The sequence below is a fragment of the Vipera berus genome, assembly GCF_964194415.1.
Source record: "Vipera berus genome assembly, chromosome: 1".
Classification (NCBI taxonomy): Eukaryota; Metazoa; Chordata; class Lepidosauria; order Squamata; family Viperidae; genus Vipera; species Vipera berus.
This window is the reverse complement of record NC_138202.1, coordinates 196,358,600-196,370,273: the sequence shown is the minus strand read 5'-3', so window position 1 is coordinate 196,370,273 and position 11,674 is coordinate 196,358,600. Positions and strand designations below refer to the sequence as shown.

Sequence of the window (11,674 nt, the reverse complement as noted above, 5' to 3'; positions counted from 1 at the left end):
ATATGATCTTCAAAATTTTTGTGAGCCTTACAGTTAATATTGTGTAGCTCAGGGGTAGGCAACCTCGGCTCTTTTATGACTCATGGACTTCAACTCCCAGAATTCCTGAGCCAGCTTGGCTGGCTCAGGAATTCTGGGAGTTGAAGTCCATGAGTCATAAAAGAGCCGAGGTTGCCTACCCCTGGTGTAGCTGAATCGCGTTGTGAAGTAAGCCTTCGCAACCCTTTTTTCCCTTTGCTTTACTGCACCTGAGCCAAGCTAGCTCGTTCGAATTAATCGCTACATTCGGGTTTTTTAAAGGCGCCCGCCACGCCGGCGCAGAACCGTTCACGCGCGGCGCGTCTACCCCAGCCTGAAGAACTACACTTCCCATACTCCTTTCAAGAGGGCGGTGCGTTTTTTCTGAGGTCACCATATCCCCGCCCTCTTTTATGTATATGTGTGGCGGAGCTACCGCTCACCCAGAGGGCTGGTTCTAGACTCGAGGTTGGTCGGATTGGGGAATCGTCTTCCTTCCGTACTCGTTCCCAGCCACAAAGGCGGCGAGCTACTTTGGTTCCTTGGCCCCGGCCCCTTCCCAGGGTTTGCAGGCGCGCGGCGGCCGCCGCTCTTTGGCGCGAGCCGCTGGCAGGATTACCCGAAAGCTCCGCTGCAGAATTGCTCTCCCGCTCTCCCTGCCTGCCTCCCTCGCGTTTGGGTGAGGTTTGTTTGTCCTGGAGGTGATTGATTTGCAGCCTTTCCCCGCCGCCGCCGCCGCCGTTTTGCAAGAGGCAACGGCGGTGTCTCGTGTACCTGGTGTAGCCGAGGAGGAAGAGGAGAGCGCGGTAGCGAGGAACGCCACCAGTTCATCCCGGGTCACTATCCCGGCTCTCAGTCCGTACAAGGTAAGAATGGATCTATTGGACCGGGGAAAGGGGGGGGGTGAGGAAGAGAGGGAGGAAGAACGAGAGGAAATTTTTAGAGCAGGAAGAATTGCTTTCCCCCCCCCGCTCTCCCCGCCGTTTTCTCCTTCCTCGTCCACACGACCACCACCACCACCCCGTTTGTTTTCAGCCTCCTGTTGTGTTTCTGTGTAGGTTTTGCCTTTGCACGTTCTTTGTCCTCTTTCTTCAAAATGGAAATTGCTCAGGCGTCGGAGGTGAATATTTCCACATCCTGTCTTCATCTTCCTTTAGCGAAAAGCGTGATCGGGGAAGGCTTTCGGATGGGAAATCTGCCTCTTTTTTTTTCCCCTCTTTCCTTTTTTTGCCTTAGCAGCGTGTGAAAGGTCACGGAAAGATACGTGCTTCTTGAAACTCTGAATGCGTTTCCTAATTTGCCGAGGTGAGCGAGCAGGCCGAAACGTTAAGTGATGCTAAAAGAGGGTAAAACAAAGGAATCTTGACTCCTTTGTGCTGATGTATAACAACAGCAGCTTGATTTCTTCGGTAGTCCGGTTACCTTTTCACCATCCTTTTTTTAATCATTAAAAGAAATACATTTTTCAAATAATGTGATCTTTATCCTTTGTTTTAGAATTTTTATTTTCACTGCCCATCATATTCTGTAAAAAATATTCCTAATCTGACGCGTTTGTAACAAATCTCTATTTTTCTAATTAGGTAATTTTCTCAAAAGCCTTTAGCTTCAAATGGCTAAATTACTGCAGGGAATATTAGTAACTGTTAGTTTTTTTCTGCTCTTTTTTCATGGAAGATGAGGTTGAGGTTTTTTGTTTGGTTTTTTATTTTCAGTATTAAATCATTTCAGCCTCCAAAGAGACCACACTTTTACTTAAGAAAGAATGCCTTTGAGGACGGTAACTGCTAAATTGTGTCTTAATTTTGTATTGCAATTATTCATTGTAAAGCATAGAGTATTTCCACGAGGAGATGCATGTAATCATGTACTTTCCAATGAAGTGTATTGTTTACAGACAGCCTGTTTTGTCTTGGCTGCTAGTTAGCTGGTTACTTTTGCAATCTTTGTGACACAGTAGTAATTTTCTTGGTTTCCTACCAGCAAAACTCCCGAATTCTCTGTGTTATGCAGTAATAGGTTTATCTTAATGTTTACCTTGAATTTGTACAGGAAGGAAGGAGGAGCCAGAAATCTATTTCACTGACTTTAGTTTGCATCTCATAAACATAAAGCAGTAGCACAGAATACACTGTATTTAAGTCTTGCTTTGTATTTGGTATACTTACGTTTGGGCTGACTTTGCTCTCTCCAAAGATCTTGTTGTAATTTATGGATACTTGAGATGTCGTAATCTCATTTCATATTAATATTTCTCTGCTCACTTGAAAGCCAATGCTAAAAATATTTCTCTGACATTTGTTTTATTTTAAAAGTAGTAGTAAAAGTAATGCAGCCTGGGTTTTAAGTAGCTCCTAATATTTTAAACTAAAGAATATGAAAAAAAATATTGACATTTTAAGGCTGCTTGTTGCTTGTTATTTAGTTAATAACTTTGGTTAAGTTATTTCATAGCAGAAGTAACACATGTTTTCTTTGGGTGTTAAATTAGCAGCTTTTGAAATCAGTCTGTTAGTAAATTTGATTCTGCAATTAATTTGGCATTTCAAGGTTTCTGAATACTTATTGTCTTCAGTGAAAACCATAAGAAAATGTATTTAAACAAGTTAGAAATTTCTGTTTTCTGCTATGACAGCATTGCTTTCTCAATCCAGACTGAAAATGGAATATATCTTTAGTCACAGTGTATTTACACACAGTTTTTGTTAAAGGCAAGGATAGAGAATCCACCGATACTGCTTAGCAGGACCTATCCTTTTAATATAAAAAATTCTTATAATGCTCATTATCACTGGAAGCCTAGTACTGATAACATAATTCTACATCTTTTCCCTTTCATGTTTGGTTCGTTGGTCCTAAATAGCTAGTAACAAGACTGGAGCCTGCATTTTGAATTAGAGCATGTTTGAATTAGAACATTTGTTGTGAATCACTAGCATTTTAAGCTTTGTGAGGTTGCGACTGGTTGCAGTATTAGCAGGCTATTTAAGAGTGTAGATCATATGAGGCAGAATTCTCTTGTAATCCATGTACTGGATGCTAGTTATATAAATAAGGAAATGTGTTCCATTTGATTGATCAAAGCTGGGTATAACATAGGGATTGTATTTCCAGGAATTTATTTCATCAACAGAAATATTTACTCCAGCAAAAAGAAAAATGAGCATCAGTCTTAGTTTTGTTTTAACTCCAATGTTAGTGTAGAGTTACATTTCCCGAGTGGGATAGCCATATAAATTGTATAAATAAATGTCATCCAAAAAGTTGATAAAATTGACCAAAAAGTTTTAAAGTGTGTAAACATAGGACTGCTTGATTGTATGCCAAATCTTGCAGCAACGACGTATCAGAATATCCCACACATTACTAGATTAACAATATGCAAGAAAGGATATTAATGTTATTCAAGTTGCTGTGCTAAAACAAATACCACTTCCTGTTGTTTCCCCCCAATTTACATATAAAACAAAGTGCGCAAGAATCATAATACTGATTCTATTGTAGCTTTGTAATGCATATAATAAAACTGTTTTTGCAGTAAATCTGCAAAAGGACTGTTCTGTGTGGTTTGATGAATATCTTGTCAAGAATATAGATCAGATTTGTCTAAAGATGCTTCCTAAACAAAAGTATACATATTTATCACAATATTATAATGCAAATAAATACAGCCCTATGTTAACCCAGAACATCTGCTTATGCTGATCATATATTTTTAATTCACTACTTAAAAATTCTGAATAATAGCAATAAGCACTTAGACTTATATAGTACTTCATAATGTTTACAGCCCTCTCTAAGCGGTTTTCAGAGTCAACATATTGTCCCCAACTATCTGGGTCCTCATTTTACCACCCTTTGGAAGGATGGAAGGCAGAGTCAACCTTGAGCCCCAACTGAACTGAACTCCCAGCAGTGGGCATACTTAGCCTGCAATACTGCATTATAACCACTGAGCCACCATGGCTCCTTCTATATTATGTTAATAGTTACATTTTATTAAAGATTTTAAGGCTACAGTCCTGTATCCAGTTAAGATGCCAAAAAATTCAGTAAAGTTAGTTTGACTTCATAAATTGTCCATTTAATGGAGGACTACAAGACCCACAAAAATGCTGTAACAATGTCTAAATGGCCTTCAGTATTGATTTTTTTAATGCAGCTTTTGGATGATTCAATATCCCATACACACAAAATAAGGAAAAGAAAAAGCAACATTCGTGAATTTACCATTGCTTTATTTAAAACTTGTTCTGTTCTTTGATAAACATAGCTATTTATCATAGTTATTCATATTGCTTGAGGAGTTAAAAGGTGAATTATATTATACAACCAGTGATGCCCCAGTCAGACAGTAGTACCTGGCCTGCTTTAAAATCAAGTGTTAAACAAGATCAGGCCTGGTTAGTGTTGAATGGGAGATCACCAGAAAGTTCAAGTGCTTTGGACTAGAGTGGGAAGTTGAAAATGCATCCAGAAAAGGTCATTCCTTATTTTTGCTATTAAATCTACATGTTGTTCATCTTGACTGGAAGGCATCCTCAATTTTCTTTAATCAGTCATATACGCCCAATATATATAACATCAGGTTATGTCTTACCAGTAATATTTAGACTCCTGATATATTTAATTGGTAGTCTTTATTCTACAATTTTAGCTTGCCTAGCTAATTAATATATACTGTTGCCCTTGATTTCTGCCCCTTATGCTTCACTACTGCATAACGTAGTGAAGCCAATCATCTTATCCTGGAAATGCATATATTCCCACACTAGATCATTTGTGTTTCTCAACGCTAAAAATAGCACTAGTTGCCTGGTACTTGAAGCTGTAATGTTTACATACATTCCTTTATTTTGGTCAGTGATCAGCATAGTAATTACTCTGATTTGAGGAACATCAGGAATTCACCTTGTTGATTTCTAACATGCCTATGCCACAGTTTCTAAATGCACAAATACTTCCCTAAACAGAAATGACACCAAAGTATTGATGTGTCAAGTAACATTAAATACTGACAAGTAATATCTATAAGAGAAGCTCACACACTTTCTTTTGATTCACTCTTATCTTATATTTTATTAGATAAGTTGCCTTCTACATTCAGTCTCAATACCCATGTCACAATATATATTCTGAACTGATGCACTGAATTTGTGAGTTAGTTACAGAGTAAACTTCATTTGTGAGTTACTTACAGAGTAAACTTCACCTGTCTTTTCTGAGTAAATTGATAAATGCAAGCTAAGACCTTCTATGTTCCATTACCTTCCATACCTTTCCTCGCCAAGACAAAGGAACGCTAAAAATCAAGATTTCAAGACATATGGGGAGAAACAAATTGGGAAGGCTGCATTAGACAGTTCAGATAATCCAAGCATTTTTAAAGTAATAGCTATTGTTTGATCAGTTCTATGAATTTTATTCTTGCTTTTGGAAGTTGGGAATGGAAAAAAAAAACCACTGAAAAAGTGTTCATTAAGGAAATAGTAAAGTTGCGTACTATTTTCCTAAATAGGGAAATGAAACATTTGCTACTATTTTGAATGAATGCATGCACATCAGAATGATGTGTTAGATCTCAGTGATCAACATCTGGATCTCAAGGTATAATTCAGTAGCATACATATATGTGATGGTACGGTAATTGAAATATAAAAAAGTTCTTGCCGTTTTTATGGATATACTACTCATTTTGTGAATATCCCTAATGTTGATTTGAGGATTATGGTATAAACATCAATATAAAATGTGTTCGGACCAAGACCTTTAGTCCTATACAAATATATTTTTGAAAAGGTGAATTTTAATTTCTTTAAAATGAAATTAGCATCCATATAATTTAAGTGATCATATTTTTTTAGATTTTCTAAGTTTTCTATAGTTTTCTATGTTTTTGAAAGTATTCAAGTATTTTTGGAATTGGAAGAGTTGGAAAACATGCAAGTTTTCTATACAGTCTAAGATGCGTGATGTCAGTGCTGCGAACATTGACACATGAGGCATCTCAGTTTATTTTTTTATTTTATTTTATTTTAATTCCATTTATATCCCGCCCTTCTCCGAAGACTCAGGGCGGCTTACAAGCTTAGCAGTAGCCTTCATTCTATGTATATGCCTGCTTGTTAGGGCTTTCACACACACCCCAAGCGGCATTATTACAAAGTCAGCTTAATTGCCCCCAACAATCTGGGTCCTCATTTTACCTACCTCGGAAAGATGGAAGGCTGAGTCAACCTTGAGCCTGGTGGGACTCGAACCTGCACTAATTGCAGGCAGCTGGTGTTACTTAAGGAGGCATCAGCCCACTGCTCCACCAAGGCTCTTTTGATTAGTTGATCTAATCAGTAAATTTTGATTGTATGATAAGATACAAATATTCAATTGATTTGCATATGTTGGGATACATCTCCTTTCCTCTTTGAAGTTTTTCTTACTGCTGACAGGTGAAGCAGGCTAGCAAGTTGGCGTGTCTGCTGTCTACACCTCCCACATTCAAACAGAATTAAAATCTGATTGCTTAGTTGGGATTAGGCAAATACTCTGAAGTGATTTACTATTTCTTGTTTGATCTTCAGTATTGGGAGATTATTTACATGTGTGAATGAGCTGTTATTGGTCCAATAACAGTTATAACATTTTCAAATTATCAAACTTGTCTTGAATGCAGTATTTACAGTACAGCTGACTTAAATCTTCAGTTGTGAAACTAATGGAATGAAAAGCTGCAATTATTTCAGAGTTAATATCAATATAAACTGAACTAAGAGTATTCAAACTTGTTAAGTTCTAGGAGAAAGTATGTTGAAATAGCACATAGTTGTAGTAACATTTGGCATGTTACATATGTGTGCTTACTAAAAAAGAATCAGTTTTCTTTCAAAACAAGCCATAGCTTTTGTACTTCAGTACTATATCACTTGGAGCATGTTGTTAATTCTAAAAATGTATCTTTGATTTCCCATCATGTGCTGTAACATTGGTTCCTCTCTGCTTTTAAACTGATTTATGAGAATGTATGTTTTCTCTAATAGATGTTGGCATATAGGATGAAATTTTTGTAATTAAAGTGCCTGCTTCAGAAATCTGTTGTATTTCATGGATCAAGGTAACTGTTGTTATAATAATAATAAGTTGGAAGGGTCCTTCGAGGTCATCTAGTCCAACCCCCTGCTCAGGCAGGAAACCCTATACCATTTCAGGCAAATGGCTGTCCAGTCTCTTCTTAAAAACCTCCAGTGTTGGAGCATTCACCACCTCTGGAGGCAGGTTGTTCCACTGGTTAATTGTTCTAATTGTCTGGAAGTTTCTCCTTAGTTCTAGGTTGCTTCTCTCCTTGACTAGTTTCCATCTGTTGCTTCTTGTCCTGCTTTCAGGTGCTTTGGAGAATAGCTTGACTCCCTCTTCTTTGTGGCAGCCCCTGAAATATTGGAACACTGCTATCATGTCACCCCTCACCCTTCTCTTCGTTAAACCTTGCCTAGTAACCTCAGAAGCATGTAGAGTAGATGGCATTAAATGTGAACTGTCATTGGCTTTCAATTCCACTTTGCTGTGCAATCCCAAATTTTCTATTGTGAGAATGCATTCAACACAGTTTCATCCCTTTAGTCCAAATGAACACCTCTGGTCACATGAAAACAAAAGAGATTAATTGTTTAAGTCTACGTGAGAAATCAGAATAACTACTTGGGAAAGAAGGTTTATGGTACCACTCAGCTGTGTTACTTGTGTGCATTTGAATGCTTACAGACTGATATTTATAAATCAATGAACTGCATGAAAAACACAAGTAGCAATTCAGTGTAAGAATCAGTTTGATAAATCAGTATAGAAGAAGTACTTCCTGTTAAATATATTGTTCTTCTTGAAGCCTATCATTTGGCCTGTATTCTGACCAGGGGTAATAGGCATTCTAATGCTATGCATCTCAATGACATTAGGCTACAGAAATTTACTGTAGTGTCACATGGACAAGAGAGGGAATGGTGATATTAGAGATCATTTATGCCAGAGGTCCCCATCCTTTTGAGCACCAGGGACCGGTTCTGTGGAGAGAGGTTTCTCTGTGGACTGGAGGGGACGTGGTTTGGTGCGCTGCCTGCATCCCACCGATGGGGCTTTGCTTGTTTATGCGGACTGGTTACTGGCATGCCGTGGCCCAGTCCACAGACCGGGGGGTTGGGGACCCCTGATTTATGCAATTTAGGATAACAGTAAACTTGTAAGTTTTAATAGCTTTTTATAACCTCTGTGACTGTTCAAAATCACATTTATCAGACCTGTAGCAGTTTATGTACAGGATTTCATAAAGCTATAGATAACTCTAAAGTTGTAAAGCATTTGGAGTTATCTTGTATTTGTGATCTTTTTTAGAAAAATACTTCATATGGAAACAGTAAGTAAGTCTGTTTTGTTCTTCAAGTCATACTTGCTGTATTATTGGTTCTTGGCAGACAGTATCTGCAAGCATTTTGCACTCAGTAGTTCTGGGACCAGTTTTGTATTATACATACTGAAAACATCCAAATCAGAACTTGTTCAGTTTTATTGAATGGCTTACATTGCCACTGTGGGGTTCTGGGTTCCTCTGCCTCTTTATGCAATATAGGAAGAAAGCAAGGCTATCTCTTACACACAATGTAAAACAACTTTAATAGTGTAGAAAAATGGGGAGAAGAACCTATCTCTTCCAGGTCATGTAAATTCTATTCTTGGATTGAAAGGCACTGTTCTAAGGATAAAAAGTCTCCTTTAAAATGATAGAATAGATAGGTAGATCTGGCTCTTGTAAAACATGATTCAATCACCCACTTAACCAACTTTGACATATCCTGTCCTTATTTGAAAACTTCCAATGAGGGGGTGTCCACCCCTGGTTTAGGCACGTTGTTCCATTATTTTAACAGTCACCATACTATAAAGTGTGGTATCCAAAATTGAGCATAATAATTAAATATAATAGATTTATTGCTCCCATGTTCTGGACCCAAAAGTTTTGTTAATGAAGCCCAAGACTGTATTAGCTTTGTTTAGTTCTTGCATCACACTGCTTGTTCATGGTGGTGATATGCTAGAATTCTTAAATCCTTCTCACATATACTGCTTGCCAAGTCAGGTCCTTTCAATCTGTGGTTTTGATTTTTTTTCTATTCAGATATAGGGCCATATATTTGTCACAGTTGAGCACTCTACAGTATTGTATTTTATCCATTGAGCAACCTTGTCAAGATCATTTTAAGTTGTGCTTTTATTCCTTAAAATATTATTATATGTAAGTCTGATGACCTTGCCTTCTATTCCATTCTCTAGGTCATTTATAAAGATGTTAAATAACACTGAAATGAGTATGGATCCTCGGGGGACCTCATATATTACTCTCCTCCAAGACAATGCTAAACCTTTTATGAATGACATTTTGGTGTTACATTACTGTATTGTCTAACCTGTTATCATGAAAAACCTTACCATTTTAATGGGGTCAAGAAATTAATCCTTAAGATTAATTTAATCCTTAAGGTTAAGATATTAATCCTTTTGACTATCAAACTAGTCACTCTACTCCCCCCCAAAAGAGAAAGTTTGTTCTTGACAAAATTTCTTGAAGTAAAATAATAAATTTGGAAGGCAATAATGTGAAATGTAATCAAATTCCAGAATAAAAAATATGTAATTTGTTTCCAGAACTCTGCAGTGCATATGAAAATGAATAGTCAATAACATGGCAGAGAAATGTCGCAGGCTGGCTCAATGTATATAAAATGATACCATAAAAAATAAACAATTTATAAATATTGATTTTGCCCTTGGACAAACTAAAGGAAAAACATTTCTTTAGTTTTAATAGCAACAAGATATTTTCGCAGGGAAATTATTGGAAAATGTCACTAGAGTCAAAATGGATGTTAAGTTGAAAGTTGTTCAAAACACCGTAATTTATTTTTCAAAAGCTGTGTTCCAGATCAATAGTTCAAAAATTCCTTTTAAATGTTTCAATATCTAAAATATGATGAGTAAAGATATATGTAGTAAACTTAGAATTTGTTTAAATGAACCATAATTAAAAATACCGTATATACTTGAGTATAAGCCGAATTTTTCAGCCCACTTTTTGGGCTGAAAAAATCCACTTCGGCTTATACTCCAGTGAACAAAAAAAAAAGAACTGTCCCTTCGTTCGGAACAGGCTGCTGAGAGAAGGGAGCGGCAGAGCCTTGCAGAGCTGGTAGAGGTGGCGGCAGTCCAGCGTTGTTTCTCCCCCTCGTGCGTGCGTGTGTGTGTCAGACCCACGGGAATGGCTGGTAGGGAAGCGGCATTCCGGCATTCCCCCCCTTCCTGTGTGTCGGGCCCACGGGGCTTGACACACAGAGAAACGCAAATGCCGGACTGCCGCCACCTTTACTAGCCATTCCTGCGGGTCTGACACACACACATGAGGGGGAGAAACAACACTGGACTGCCGCCACCTCTGCAGACCCGCAGGAATGGCTAGTAAAGGTGGCGGCAGTCCGGCATTTGCGTTTCTCTGTGTGTCAAGCCCCGTGGGCTCGACACACAGGAAGGGGGGGAATGCCGGAATGCCGCTTCCCTACCAGCCATTCCCGTGGGTCTGACACACACACGCACGCACGAGTGGGAGAAACAACGCTGGACTGCCGCCACCTCTGCCAGCCCTGCAAGCAGCATGAGGGGGGGAAACGCCGGACTGCCGCCACCTCTACCAGCCGTTCCCGCAGGTCTCACACACACACACACACACGCGCGCACGAGGAGGGAAACAACGCTTGACTGCCGCCTCCCTAGCAGACCTTCCCTGCGGGATGTGCTGCCAGGAAGCCTGGCAGCCTGATGAGCGGACCCTGCGAACCGCGGCCGAGCCAGCTCCGGGATGCTGCCAGAGTCAACGAGCGGCTCGTCGTGGCACAGAATATAGATATGTTGCTAAGAAGGGGCCAAGCTTATACTTATACTCGGCTTATACTCGAGTCAATAACTTTTTTCAGTTTTTTGGGGTAAAATTAGGGGTCTCGGCTTATACTCGAGTCGGCTTATACTCAAGTATATACGGGTATATGGAACTTTTTCTAACTGGTGTTACAGTCAGAAGACTCTTGATGAGGCTATAAAAACTTGAGTTAAGGATATAAAAGGCAAGAGTTTTATTCTGGAGACATAATGTTAATTATAAGGGAATCTATATAAAGAAGTTGAAGACAGAATATTCAATAAAACACCAAATGTATAATTTTCTAAGTATATCAGAATAAGGAAGCTCATTGAACAGGCAAGACAACTGCTTATCTAAGAGAATGGGGGGTGGGAATAATTGAAAGCATGACTATAAATTAGTTCTGTATTGGTGAATTTCAGTCTAGGTACATTGTAGTTTACATCTTGGACTTTGTTTCGTTCAACCTCCACTATTCACCTACCTAAGCAAGTCACAAAGACTTATGTCTTATGTGCAATTAACGGGAACCTGCTGATCCAAGAAGAAATCATATCAAAATTTCAGGGAAGGAATAGCCAGATCCAAAACAATTTGGAGCAGACCAAGAAAAGACTACATATATTGATCTTTTTAGCCTTTAAAGGTACATATGTTCTATGTGTTAATGGCTGGTAGGTGTGCCTGTGCACATGCAATCTGCCGTCT

General features: G+C 38.7%; 1 protein-coding gene across 1 annotated transcript in view; it reads left to right on the top strand.

Moving 5' to 3' along the window:
• The first annotated feature begins 497 nt into the window (after nucleotides 1-497).
• The window catches only part of PELI1 (pellino E3 ubiquitin protein ligase 1), a 68,590-nt gene continuing 57,413 nt past the window's right edge, over nucleotides 498-11,674 (top strand). The window contains exon 1 of the mRNA XM_081315357.1: nucleotides 498-884. The gene's annotated coding sequence lies outside the window, so the exon portion shown is untranslated. The remainder of the gene's footprint in view (nucleotides 885-11,674) is intronic.